Here is a 15,155-nt window from a genome sequence, read left to right as displayed (position 1 = left end):
TAATTGGCAAGGAGGTAAGGTCAGCATTCTGAAAAGTTGAGTTCAGAAAGGGCTGAACAACCTTCTTCACCTGAACCTAGCTGTTTAAATTAGATCAGTAAATAACATATTAAAAACTAAAGGGCTAAGTGTACATCCTATAGTATTTCATAATTAACTTAGTTAACTCCTATGGTTACAGCTCTATATTTTAGTAAGAATGCTAAAGAATAGATAGGGTGAAGCGAAGTAAATGGAAAGGAGACTTGAGTAAAGCATAAACATCAGCAGAGACCTGATGGAAAAATGGTCTGTTACTGTGCTGTAAGATTTTGTGTAATTCTATAACATACATTAGGATTTTTTTTTAACTGTAAGTGAATAAATTAATTCTTAGAAAAAAAGATGAAAGACTTGCATTTATATAGTGCCTTTCACAACCTTGGGTTGTCCCAAAGCACTTTACAGCAAGTAACTAATAAAGCTTTTCTATAAATCTTGGGGCTTCAATGCATTTTACAAGCTTCATTTACTTTTAGGAGATAACACTTTTTACTTATTATAGTGTCCTCAGTACATCGGTATCATATTTTGCTTTTATGTAATCTATGACAGTCAAATGGTCAAAGTGCCATCTACTGTCAGCATTAAACAATACAGGAAGAATGACACTGATTGTTGAATTTCACAATAGTAAGCATTGCTGGTTAGCAGAAGAACTTGAGAAACAGATGTGAATTTGTCAAAATACATGCTGATAACTCCTTCAGTTTTAATTTCAAGTTGTTCGAGTTTGTTTCTATCTTTACTGCTTACTCCAAGTTGTGCAATGTTTAACTGTATGGTGTGCACCCCAAAGTTAGATGTTTAACATGGTGTATTTGTTCATTTCCGCAATACTCTTTTTCTACCATGGAAGCAAATGGACATCTTGCTAGCCTCACTTTGATAACTTATATATTAAACTCACCAAATATCCTGATTGGCTGAAATTTACCAGCAACCAATCAAATAAACACAATCACTTTCCTTACTGTCTCCGGGCAGATTTTTTCAAAAGTTTATTTTAATTGGCTATACTGTTCCCACATTAATCCTCCTCCATCAGGTACTAAGAGGGCACTGGCAACCATGTTATTCTATTGGATTGGTCCAAGATTATGCTTGGCAAAGCCCTGCAGTTATTTCCCATTGCCTTCTGCAGTATGGCTGACCAGGAAACTCTCCTGCTTTCGCCCTCTTCCATCAGGCAGATTGGAAGGATTTACAGGCTGATAATCAACCTGCTTAGCTACATTATGAACTTACCTTCCATAGCCATCAAGTCCTGAAGTGAGACCAGAAGTAGGGACACTACTACTGTGCCACAAAACCACCCATTTACTTTGGCATATCCCAAAAATTATATGTAATACTTGTAAGATTCAAGAATTTGCAAAATGAACAAAGCTTTACAAAAACAGCTATGCATTATTTTGTATGAAAAGGGATAGCCTGAAGATTCGTGCTGGAAAAACAATGAGGAGCCTGGAATACATTAAGGGGGATTTAACCCTACTGGACCAATAGAAACCAGGAAGGTAGGTGGTTAAAATTACCTAGGCTACTTAACTCTCCAGCAGATGCTGTAAGCTGACAGTTCATGATTTTAACCTGCTCAGCTGGACACCTGTCTGAAGCAGGAAGGGTCCTTCTCTACATAGGCATGCCAGGTCCCAATGACATCATCCTGAACACCCTTGCACATCTTTGAGGATGCCATTTATGATCTGATCTACTCTCAAGCCTCTTGCTACACTATTCCCAGTTTAGGACAAAGTTATTGCATCTTTCAGAAAAAATGAGATTTGGCAACTCTGCTCCATGAATTTTGAGCCACTTTTATGCTGCTTTGGGTTTAAATTCAGCCTACAAGTCAAAATATAACAAATGTTCAAAAGGTTGCACCTGCCAGGAAGTGCACTAGCATTACAGATATAATTTTGTGCTCATAATTCCATACATGGAAAAATTATGACCTTCTACCATCTAAGGTTCCAATGCACTCAATTTATTTAGCCATAGAAAAAGGGCAGACCAGCTCTCTCTCATGCAGCTTGTCGCACCCGACTCAAATGGTGCTAAATCTATCAAGATCACATCAAAGCTAAAACATTAAGTAGGAAACTAGATCAGTTGATAAAAAAAACATTCATAGAATGTTATTCAAGGCATCAAATTAATGAATTAATACAAGCACAATGTTGCCATCTTACAGGTCATCAAAGTCCCATTTCAAAAGCTTTCTGTGATTCTGTAAGGAAAAATATAAAAGCAGGCAGGGAAAGTAGGGAAATGGGATTAGATGCAGAGATACAGGCACAGACTCTCTATGCTGTCATTTCTAAGATTCTGTCATGAGAGTATAATAATTTTTTGTTTGGAAAAATATACTTTATTCATAAAATATTTGGAAGAACATTCCAAAACATTTCAAAATCACCATCACAAAAGTACAATCAGATTCAACTTTTACACATGGATCACGAGGTGCTTCAATACAATCAATGAATATTACAATCACTTCAATATGGTCAATGCAGACAGTCAGACAGTGCAATGGTATTGGAGTTATCACCATACATCATGTTGCACTCTGAGGTGCTTCAATACAATTATAATACAATTAGTATTCACTGCATACATTCATTTTGAGCTGTACAGCCCGAGGGGCTCTCAACAGTTCCCAGCCCCTCGGTGCACTGTGGCAGAAAGGTCTTAGACAGCGACCTTTCCCCATTGCGCCTTTGCTGTGGCTGCCCCAAGCTTTAGTGCATCCCTCAGCACGTAGTCCTGGACCTTGGAATGTGCCAGTCTGCAACACTCGGTCGGGGACAACTATTTGCTCTGGAAGATCAACAAGTTTTGGGCATACCAAAGAGCGCCTTTCACCGAGATGATGATCCTCCAGCTGCAGTTGATGTTTGTCTCGGTGTGTGTCCCTGGGAACAGCCCGTAGAGCACAGAGTCCTGTGTCACAGAACTGCTTGGGATGAACCTCAACAGAAACCACTGCATCTCTCACCAGACCTTCTTTGCAAAGGCACAATCCACAAGGAGGTGAACAATGGTCTCGTCCCCACCACAGCCACCTCGAGGGCAACGTGCAGAGGGGGTGAGACTCCTGGCGTGTTGGAAGGATCTGACGGGGAGGGCCTTTCTCACCACCAGCCAAGCTACCTCTTGGTGCTTGTTGGAAAGTTCTGGCGATGAGGCATTCTGCCAAATGACTTTGACAGTCTGCCCGGGGAACCATCCCACAGGATCCACCCTCTCCTTTTCCCGCAGGGCCTCTGAGACATAATGTGCCAACCACTGCCTGATGGATTTGTGGTCAAAGGTGTTTCTCTGCATAAATTTTTCCACGAGAGACAGGTCCAACTACTTGGAGCGTTCCGCGGCAGCGTGGCTAGACCCATCCTTCTCAACACCGAGGACAGGTAGAACCTCAGCACATAGTGACACTTGGTGTTTGCGTACCGAGGGTCTACACACAGCTTGATGCAGCCGCACACAAAGGTGGCCATCAGTATGAGGGCAATGTTGGGCACATTTTTTCCCCCTTATCTAGACGCTTGTAAGACCATAAGACCATAAGACGTAGGAGCAGAAATTAGGCCATTCGGCCCATCGCGTCTGCTCCGCCATTCAATCATGGCTGATAAGTACATCGCGTCCCTGCGGACACAATCCATTTTCGACCTCCAGATAAAGCGACAGATGGCTCGGGTGATCGCCATCGCGCAGGAGTCTGGAATGGGCCAGACCTGCGCCACATACAGCAACAGCGAGAGTGCCTCACACCTGATGACCAGGTTCTTACCCGCAATGGAGAGGGACCGTCGCTCCCACATGCCCAGTTTTCTTTGCACCATAGACACTCGCTCCTTCCAGTTTCTAACGCATGACCCGGTCCCTCCGAACCATATCCCCAGCACCTTCAGGCCGTCAGCCCTGACGGTGAAGGGGACAAAGGATCGGTCAGCCCAGTTCCCAAAGAACATGGCCTCGCTCTTCCCACGATTTACCTTGGCTCCCGAAGCCAGTTCGAACTGGTTGCAGATGTGGATCAGTCTGTGCACCGACAGTGGATCCGAGCAGAAGACGGCGACATCATCCATGTACAGGGAGGCTTTGACCTGAGTGCCTCCACTGCCTGGGATCGTCACTCCTCTTATGTCAGGATCCTTCCTGATGGACTCAGCAAAGGGTTCTATGCAACACACAAACAGGACAGGGGAGAGAGGGCAGCCCTGCCTGACTCCAGATTTAATAGGAAAGCTATCTGATTCCCACCCATTGACTGAGACTGCGCTATTGATGTTAGTGTAGAGCAGTGGAATCCAATTGCGAATTCCCTCCCCAAACCCCACTTTGGAGAGCACATCCACCATGTAGGTGTGCGATATCCTGTCAAAGGCCTTCTCCTGATCCAGGCTGATGAGGCAGGTGTCCACACCCCTGTCCTGCACATAGGCAATCATATTCCTGAGCAGCGCAAGGCTGTCAGAGATCTTCCTGCCCAGCACAGCGCAGGTCTGGTCAGGGTAGATCACCAATTCCAGAGCGGACTTGACCCGATGGGCGATGACCTTGGACAGAATCTTATAGTCCACATTCAACAGTGAAATGGGTCGCCAATTTCTAATTTCCTCCCTTTCCCCCTTGTGCTTGTAGATGAGGGTGATGATGCCTTTCCTCATGGATTCTAACATGCTGCCGGCCAGAAGCATACTCTCGTACACTTCTAGCAGGTCTGGGCTGATCCAGTCCCACAGAGCCGAATAGAACTCTGCTGGCAAGTCATCGCTTCCGGGAGTTTTAGTCTTCTCGAAGGACTCAAGGGCCTTAGTCAGTTCGTCAGGAGTTAGCGGTTTGTCCAGGCTCTCCCATGTACTGTCGTCTAAGACCTCCGTGATAGAGGACAGGAAGGACTGGGAGGCCATGCTGTCTGTGGGCTTCACGTCATACAATCTGGCATAAAAGGATTTGCTGATCCTCAAAATGTTGGACAGCGATGACCTTACTGAGCCGTCTTCTTCCTTCAGGCTGCTGATCACAGAGCTCTCTCTGTGTACCTTTTGGAAGAAGTTAATAATTTACTGATATTTTTGTGGTTTGTTGTAAAATAGGTTTGTGGGGAGTTGTGTTGTTCTGTCTGCGTGTGTGATTTAATTACATTTTGTAGCCAAGCTGACTGCAAGTTGAAGTTAACCAAAGAAGTAAGGTGTAGAAGTGTTTTTAATATACTAGTGAGTAAACATGGTTGGGGTCTTAGCATGTAAGGTGTAACGGGAATTTTCATTTTTAGATAGATGAAGGGGGATTTGGAAACAATAGAATTTACATATTAAGAATGGAGAAACATATAAAGGAAAATGAGGCTATGTGTCAGGGGAAGGCATTGTAAGATCTAACAGAAGGGTGTGAAGCCTCCAGTATTTGTGCATTAAGCCTACTGTCTATAGAAACTGAAGCTGAAGAAAGCTACTTTGAATTCTATTGCATAGGCTACTGTGTTAATTTGCTGGACCTATTTAAAATCTAAAATATCTATTTTTGGACTGTTGCCTTAAAGGGGGTGTAACTGGGAGCCAGGTTAATTAGGGATTTTAGGAGTTATTTTGGTAGTAATTTGTAGTTCTATGTATGTGCTTGAAATCTTCTCTTTGGTTAATAAATACATTAATTTTAGTGGCACTGGCTGAGGAAGTCAGCAGCAAAAGTGTGTCTCCTCCAAACTGGAGGCAGCTCCTCAGGAGAGCAGAAAAGGTGAGTGACATAACACGCCAAGCTCCATGTTCTGATTTCACAGCTTTCTCCTGCATTTCATCCCTCAGATCAACTCATCTTCATGTTTTTTCAGATTTCCAGCATCCACAGTATTTTGCTTTCCACTTACATCTTCATTCCTCTCTCTCCGGGAACCTCACATCTCCATTTGAGCAGCCAAAACTCACATCCACCATCATCCTATTGCTCTCTCTTTGCCCATGCCTCACTGTCACCCTCTGCAAATGTTGTCCTTCTCTCCTCTTTACACAAGCCATTATGAACATTCACACCTCTCTGTTTTCTCTTCTTGCAGGAAAACATTGGGGAGAGGCAGAGACCTGGGAGGTGGTATGGGTGTGGTCCTTCAGTGACAAATACTTTGATGGCCACTGGCAATGAGTTCTCACCTGCTCCATTGGGAAGGTGGTCTTGCTCCAGGAGGCTGCAGATGTCAGTAAAAGCCTACCATGAAGAGTCTGATCTTTCTGAGACACTGGTTTTTCAGACATGTCGCGGGAGCTGATCCTGTACTTGTAGACCCTGTATTAAGGGTCTCGCCTCCTTCCAGCTGAATCTCTATGTCCATCCTATCTGCCCTGTGGAGGGACATGTACCTGAGGAGAAGTCAGCTGGTGTTGTTGCTACTGCTGGTGTTGGTATTGTTTCTCCTCTTGTCCCTCCCAAGACGTGAAGGTAGAGGTGCATAAGCTGCTACCATGCAATGGTGAATGCTGGTAGTAGGGAAATACGAGGTAAGTGAAATGATGGACAGGTGAAGTGAACTTCCAGAAGTTGGCAATCACCTGTCAAGTAGCAAGAGAACTCTTTCAGAGAACAAATGTTTTGAACAGCAGCCTCTCATCTGGCCATGGCTGGAGTTCTTCAGTTTCACTGATCAATGGCTTCCCAGCTTATTAGTTTCACTGAAGAATCATTTCCTTCTGTGCACTCACCTCGGTGATCCTGGCAAGTTGCTGACAGCTCCGGAAACAAGTGCCCTGGCTTTTGAAGCACAAAAAATACAACCTAATGACCTATTTGAATAATTTAATGCCCTACTTGACAGCTCCAAGGGGGTTCCCCACTTGCTTTCAATCCTGCCCTGGTGAAATCCAGAAGTAAGCAGGATGAGATCAGGATCTCCACCTGACATCACTTTTAAGGAACCCAAGTCCCATATGCAGCAAAACCTACTTCACCTTGCCTGAGAACTTTCCACCCAAAGATAGAAATATTGGAACTAGGATGAATGAAACTTTTTTTGGTGATTATTTGTTTCACACTATAGACCCCAAAGATCAGTCTCATTTACTTAATTTAGAGAACGTAACAACAATTGAATCAAAAGGAGCAGTTTGATGCACTGGTCTTGCCAAAACTGTGCCTTATAATTCTCAGTGTAACCAGGCAAAGGATTCTACACATCAATGCTAGATATGTTGGAAGTTCTAGGCACATTCATCCTTCAAAATTTGACCCTTGCTAGCCTCTTTAGGAAAGAAACTCATGCGAACAGATAGTTTCCATTTAACAAGGCCTAGCCCTGCTCCCATGGATAATAACCTCATTAAGACTGATCTGAACAGCACTTTAAAAAATCTCAGGATGACACAGCACAGAATGAGGCCCTCGTGCCTGTGGCGAAATTTCTTATTTCCCCTTTGTAAAATGTGCGATATTTCTTTCTTTTTGAAACTGTGTTCCATTCTCTCCCCTTGCAATAAAGACACATAACACAGCTATCTTTCTTTTCTTTGGATTGTCAAGAAAGTGCATTTACATATGTGGGGGAGGTGGCGATGTAGTGGTATTGTCACTGGACTAGTATTCCTGAGACCCAGGGTGATGCTCTGGGGACCTGGGTTTGAACCCCACCATGGCAGATGGTGGAATTTGAATTCAATAAAAAAAATCTGGAATTAAAAGTCTGATGATGACTACAAAAACCCATCTGGTTCAGTAATGTCCTTCAGGGAAGGAAATCTGCCATCATTACCTGGTCTGTCCTACATGTGACTCTAGACCCACAGCAATGTGGTTGATTCTTAAGTGCTAACTGAACAAGGGCAATTAGGATGGGCAATAAATGCTGGCTTAGCCAGTGATGCCCACATCCCATAAATGAATTTTTAAAAATTGTTTGACTGCTGTGCGTATCAATTGAAATTCACACATATTTTATTAAGTCATTGTATAAAATCAAGTATACATTCATATATTTTATACTATTGTTCAATTAAGCATGCTTTCACATGTATATTTTAAGAGATTACTGAATATTTAAATTTATATTCACACAGATATGTTATGAAAATGTTCATCACTATTTATCTTTAATGAAGTCATTATACCTTTTGATTACACAGTGTTTACAAGGGTAGTGTATTAATACATTCACGTTCCTTAGCATAGCTGGTTACACTGGAAGCAAATGGGTCAAGGGGTGGAGGCCATTATTTTAGTCCTAGATACAGGGTTAGTTAAGCCTCAGAACAAGGGAGAAGAGCCCTGTATACTGGTAATCCTGTTCAGTGCCCTTCATGCCCCTCTTGGCCATTGGATGGTTCCCTGTGATGGATGAGTTGCTGTGCTGGAAGGGGTTAGATTGTGTTACTTGATGTGCTCCTGGCTGCATTATATTTCTCCATTCAGGTAGAGACAAAATGTCATTAGTTCCGATGAACATCTATATCACATGTTTCAGTCAAATGTTTGTAGTAGGAAGGACAGCTAATATGGAATATAGCTTCCTGCAATTAGTAGTGAGTTCTGATGGTCTGTTCAATGCAGGGAGCCTTCTTTCTTCACCAGCAAGGATAAACATCCACTGAGCTGGATCTTTGGGAATTATAAGTGTGGTCATACTTTTAGTGGTCTTCTAGGTTGTTATGCAGGACCCAGGTTAGATACAGAACATAGCCAATATATATGGAAGATGATGTCCTCTGTTCACAATTTTTCTGCCAGTCATCTGGCCTTGGCATATGAAATATGTTTGATTTGTGTGATGCAGTATGTAAAATCTAGAGTTGGATCGTTCATTTTGCCAGCAGTGTTGGTGTTTAGAATTTTCCTCCATACCTCTTTTCTCTCCTTGTCTTAAAGATAGGCCTAAATTACATCCCCAGATTATGGTAAGGGTCTCTGTCCTATCCTTGATCGTAGAGATGAATATAAATGAGAAGCATTTACAGGAAGCTGTTCCAGACAGCAGGAAACGTTCCAATGGGATTGGTTCACATTGAAATCTGCAAAATACTTGCAGGATTCTGGAGATTGGTAATGCTGAGAGAGCTGAAATTTGTCCACTTCCTCATGGAAGAGCTTCCCTACTCCGGTAAATCTTTTCTTCCTTGCTGCCAGGCACAATATTAACCTCATTTGGGTTGTGCAGGGACATCCCATTATGGCAGGTTGGAGAAAGGCCTGATAGACCCACTGGGATCTTTAAGGCAGCACTGGATGAGTTGTAGTGACATTGGGATGCTTCTGACTATCTACTGGCCCTTTTGAGTAAATTATACAGAATTTGGAAGGGAGATTGTGCCCTCCAATCCAAAAAATATTACTTTATTCTCAGTGAAACTATATTAACTAGGAGATTTTACCAATTAGTTCATAGCTTAGCACAACATGAACACATCAATAATTTGGTCAATGGATCAACTTACAAGCCAAGCACCCCCCACCCCCAACAATTTTCTACCAGTTGTAGAAAGAAATTCCTAAGGAATTTACCTCAATACCTGAATTCCCAATGTGAGCTGCTATTGAGCAAAGATCTCTGCTAGACCGCAAATTCATAAAATCTACTTTAATGCATTTAAACTTATTTTGTTTCAATTTTTAAAAAATTCATTCTTGGCGTGTGAGCATGCTGGTAAAGCCAGCATTTATTTCCCACCCCAAATTGCCCTTCAGAAGATGGCGGTGAGCTGCCTCCATGAACCGCTGCAATCCATGTGGTGTAGGTACACCCACTGTGCTGTTAGGAAGGGAGCTCCAGGATTTTAACCCAGCATGATTGAAGGAACAGCGATACAGTTCCAAGTCAGGATGGTGTGTGACTTGGAGGGGAACTTGGAAATGGTGGTGTTCTCATGTACCTGCTGCTCTTTTTCTTCCCAGGTGGTAGAGGTTCCAGGCTTGGAAGGTGCTGTCAAAGGGGCATTGATGAGTTGCTGCAGTGCATCTTGTAGATTGTACACACTGCTGCCACTCTGCGCCACTGGTGGAGGGAGTGAATGTTTAATGTGGAGGATGGGGTGCCAAACTAGTGGACTGCTTTATCCTGGATGGAGCTGAGCTTCTTGACTGTTGTTGCAGCTGTACGCATCCTGGCAAGTGGACAATATGCCATCACACTTCTAACTTGTGCCTTGGATAGGCTTTGGGGAGTCAGGAGGTGAGTTATTCTTTGCAGAATTCCCAGCCTCTGACCGACTTTTATAGTCACAGTATTTATATGGCTGGTGCAGTTAAGTGTCTAGTCAATGGTAACCCTGAGGATGTTGAAAGTGAGGGCTTCAATGATGGTAAAACCTTTGGATGTCAGGCTAGGGGAGATGGTTAGATTGTCTCCTGTTGGGGATGGTCATTGCCTGGCACTTGTGTGGCATGAATGTTACTTGCCACTTATCAGCCCAAACCTTAATATGTTGTCCAGATCTTGCTGCAAGTGGGAATGGTCTGTTTCAGTATCTGAGTAGTCGTGAATGGTAGTGAATACTGTACCAACGTCAGAGAACATGCCTACTTTTGACCTTACGTTGGAGGGAAGGACATTGATTTCAACCCACCTGCATTAGTCCAGGCCTCTGCATAACCAGCCGAGGAACATTACCACTATGCGACCATGCCTTTATATGTATGAATTACTCCTGCCACTTTGTATAGCGACATCATAAACACATTTGTAAAATTTTACCTGCTCGCTATCACTAACAAAAGTATAAGTATATTCTAAAAACTGTTTTAACAATTCAAATTTGCTAATTTCACAAGTTAAGACCTCAGATTGTGACCAGATCTAAGATTATTGGGCAAATAAGCTTATGCTTATTCTGCTTTCTGAAAAGCATAGCTGGCATTATACTTCATGGCCTAGATCCTCTGGTCAGCTGCAATGCTGGGCACAATGTCACTTCCTGTAAATTTTTCTGTGTCCCGACTATATTGTACAATTTCAACCAGGACTTTCGATCCTGACTGCAGTAGAAATGGGCCAGCAGAGTTTGTGAATGAGCAAGTGAGTGAGTGAGTGAGCGAGCGAGCGAGCGAGTGAGTGAGTGAGTGAGTGTGAGTGAGTGAGTGAGTGAGTGGGTAGTCAGCTCAGGCGGAGTAGTCGTATTAGTGGGTAATCAATTCGGGTTGGGGGTTAGTCGAGTCGGGGGTGTAGTCGAGTCGGTCAAGGGGTAGTCGGATCAGTTGGGAGATAGTCGGGTCAGTCAGAAGGGTAGTCAGGTCAGTCAGGGGTGTAGTCAGGTTGGGTCAGCGAGGGTGTCAGGTTGAGTTGGATGGGGGTGGGTAGTCAGGTTGGGTTGGCTAGTTTGATTGTGGGGGTCAGTTGTGGTGCTCAGTTCAGTTATGCTGGTTAATCTCTGAGTTATACCAGAGATTAAACTTTGTAACATTTCCAGGTATCCATTAAGTCCCATGAGCTCAGGGTCAAAGATATTCATGGAGGATCCCAGGCAGCGCCTATGAGCCCATCAGAAGTTTAAACTTCATGGGCAATTACAACGCTGTGTGGGTGTGTCCGGCCTTTACATGGTCCTGATGCACAACATAGACTTAAGTCTAGGTTTCGCTGCTCTGGATATCGGAAGATTCGGGCCCATATATGCTAACAGATCTTTCACTGAATTATTCACAGTGAGTTAACATTTATGCTCCCACCCTGTTACACACTTCCTCCATCACCCTGTGGCCTGGAATCGATCCTAGACCTCAGGTGCGTGTCATACTGGCAGCAGCCACCATCTCTCTGTGGCGCTACCTTTCAATAGAGTGGATGGTTCCTGATTGGCTGGCAACACTCGGTGGGCGGAACTCCTGCCCTGGGGAGGGCCTTCCCGAAAAGTGGCAGTGCAGGGCTCTCGCCGGCTCTCCAGCCAACGGCCAAGACACCCATTGCCTCTGCAAAATTCCACCCAAACAGTCTGACAATTTGCTGAATTAAGTCAACATGAATGATGTTGTATACATGTGGGTTGCTCAGCATCAGGAGCCAGTCTCACCATCGCCAGTGGTCTGTGATGCCAAAATGCCACTAATTCCTGTAGTCTCCTCCTCTGCAGCTGGTCCTCTCCATCTCCCTGTTCTGTTCTGTGCTCTCTTCTCCAGCAACAGAGGAAAGAACAGACCTTTGGGTGACTGTTATTGCATGTGTTCACCTGATGGAAATATTGCATTTGGTGAGTGTGACTATCAGGGAGAGGCAGCAATTGCATAAGGATTTAAATTAGTGGTAGTAGTGAATGGAGCAATCAGGATATGAGGAAGTACATAGAATGGGTATGATGGTGCTCTTGCAAGCTATTGGGTGAGGAGGAGTGATGTGATGGAATAGGCTTGATAAGGCAGAATGAGAAGGTTGGTGGGGGTATACACCAGAATGTAGATGAATGTGCACCTGAATCCGCCTTTTCTGACTTGGTTAGGTCATTAAAGTGATCCCTGTACGGAATCCAGGTGCTGAGCACAATGCTCCTGCTGCAGACTTCCTCAGCGAGCTCCAGCCATACCATCTTTGTTGTAGAAGCAGCTTTCTTCCTGGAGTGTACGATTATCTCTCTCCTACTCCTCACTGCATCCAGCAGTACAAAAGGAGATACATCATAGATTCTTCCAGCAAATAGAACCCACCCCAAATCGATCACAAGGCTTCTCCTTCGATTTGCTTCAATTTCTAACTCCTCCAAACTCCATCCTTGGATTGATCTTTTAAATGCTTCAGTTCCGATAGTGTCATTTGGATCCGCACCATGCCTGTTGTTGCAAGTTGCAGAGGCCAAACCCAGGAGTAAAGTTATAATGAGGTGGCCTCATTGGAGTTGCACATATCATCCCCCTGAGACTTTTTCAGAGTTCATACCTCAATATCATGCACCTCACACCTACTCACTGGCTCCAAAGACGTCTCCGAATTATTGTTGTATGTCAAATAGAGCTCTGAGAACACAGGGAATGCGGAGGCATCAGGGGAGGTAGTGGGGAGGTGGAGCTGATTGTCATTGACATACATGTGAGAGCTGCCTCCATATCTGCTATAGGTTTCACCAACCCATTTCATTTAGATGAAGATGCCAAGAGTGGGTCCAGGGATACTGAGGTGACTATGTTAGGTTGGAAAGAGTAGCCACAGCTAGAGATCCTCTGGCTGCAACCAAATAGGTAAGGGTAGAACCAAATAAAATCTTATCAAACTGAACAATGGAGACAAAAACAAAAATAGCTGGAAAAACTCAGCAGGTCTGACAGCATCTGCGGAGAGGATTACAGTTAACGTTTTGAGTCCGTATGACTCTTCATCAGAACTAAGGAAATATAGAAATGAGGTGAAATATAAGCTGGTTGAGGGGGGTGGGACAGGTAGAGCTGGATAGAGGGCCAGTGATAGATGGAGGCAAAGAAGAGATTGCCAAAGATGCCATAGACAAAAGGACAAAGGGGTGTTGACGGTGGTGATATTAGCTAAGGAATGTGCTAATGGTGAGACAGTCACTGAGGAAGGAAATATGGCTGTGAGTTTTAGTAAACACCTTGTCAAACACCAGGAGAGAAATGGAAAGCAATGAAGGTGAACAGGGCAAAAGAGACAAGTGGAAATCCTGTCGGAGAGAAGAGCAGTACTTCTTCAAGGTAGGCATTCCTGGAAGAGAAGTGGCAGTCAATTAAACACTAAGATTAAAGCAAAATACTGTGGATGCTGGAAATCTGAAACAAAAACAAAAATAGCTGGAAAAATCCAGCAGGTCTGACAGCATCTGCGGAGAGGTAGTTTACTGTGAAAAAGAGAGTAAGAGAACCAGTGAATAAGATAACATGGTCAAAGTCACAGAGAAAATCATTAGATAATGTTACGACAAGGTGAGGAGGAGTGAACTGGCTCCCCTCTGTTCAGCTTCCTCAGTACGTCCCAACAAAGGTTTTTTTCTTTTCCCCGTGGATGCCTTTTTCAAATCCAAATGTATTTTTTACTGTCCATGCAGTGAACAATAAGGAGCCAATCATGAGATTTTCTCAAGTCAAAGAAAGAGCAAGTTTATTAACCTAATTTTTATTAAACCTGAGAAAAAATAATAAAAGACTCAGCAACACACGCACACACTGATGTCCCCTAACCAGAGTACATTCTGTGCCCTTGCCACCCTCAGTGCTTCCTCCAAGTGGTGTTCAACATGGAGAAGCACTGATTCATCAGCTGAGGGAGGGTGGTAAGTTGTAATCAGCAGGAGGTTTCCTTGCTCATGTTTGACCTGATGCCATGAGACTTCATGGGGTCCGGAGTCGATGTTGAGGACTCCCAACTGTATACCACTGTGCCGTCACCTCTGCTGTCCTGTCTCACTGGCAGGACAGACCCAGGAATGGTGATAGTGGAGTCTGGGACATTTTCTGTAAGGTATGATTCCGTGAGGATGACTATGTTAGGCTGTTGCTTGACTAGTCTGTGAGACAGCTCTTCCAGTTTTGGCACTAGCCGCCAGACATTGCTAAGGAGAACTTTGCAGGGTCGACAAGGTTGAGATAGCTGTTGTTGTTTCCAGTGCCTAGGTTGATGCTGCATGGCCCGTCTGGTTTGTGACTTTGTAGCAGTTTGTTACAACTGAGTGGTTTGCTGGGCCATTTCAGAGGGCATTTAAGAGTCAACCTCATTGCTGTGGGCTTGGAGTCACGTGTAGGCTAGACCAGGTAAGGACGACAGATTTCCTCCCCTAAAGGACATCAGTGAACCAGATGGGTTTTTACAATTGACAATGGTTCCATTAGACTTTTAATTCCAGATTTTTATTGAATTCAAATTCCACCATCTGCCGTGGCAGGATTCAAAACCGGGTCCTCAGAGCATTACCCTGGGTCTCTGGGTTACTAGTTCAGTGACAATGCCACTGCACGGTCACCAGGGAGAGAAATCGACAGCTGGGTTAGGGAGAAACAGACATTTGAATAGCGCTCTTTCAAGTTGTTAATGCTCATCATTTGTGGTAAAAGTGGTGGCCACCTCAGGAAGAATAAAAGTAGCTGCAGGAGGTTATAGTGGTTTCTGTAAATGTGTGAGGTAGAACTGGGTTAAAAATGGGGTTCCTTTGCCTGTATTCTTAAACCAGTATCATTAGAAGATTGTTTTTTTTTTAATC

The sequence above is a fragment of the Cetorhinus maximus genome, chromosome 7 (genome assembly GCF_964194155.1).
Source record: "Cetorhinus maximus chromosome 7, sCetMax3.hap1.1, whole genome shotgun sequence".
Lineage (NCBI taxonomy): Eukaryota > Metazoa > Chordata > Chondrichthyes > Lamniformes > Cetorhinidae > Cetorhinus > Cetorhinus maximus.
This window is presented reverse-complemented; position numbering follows the sequence as displayed.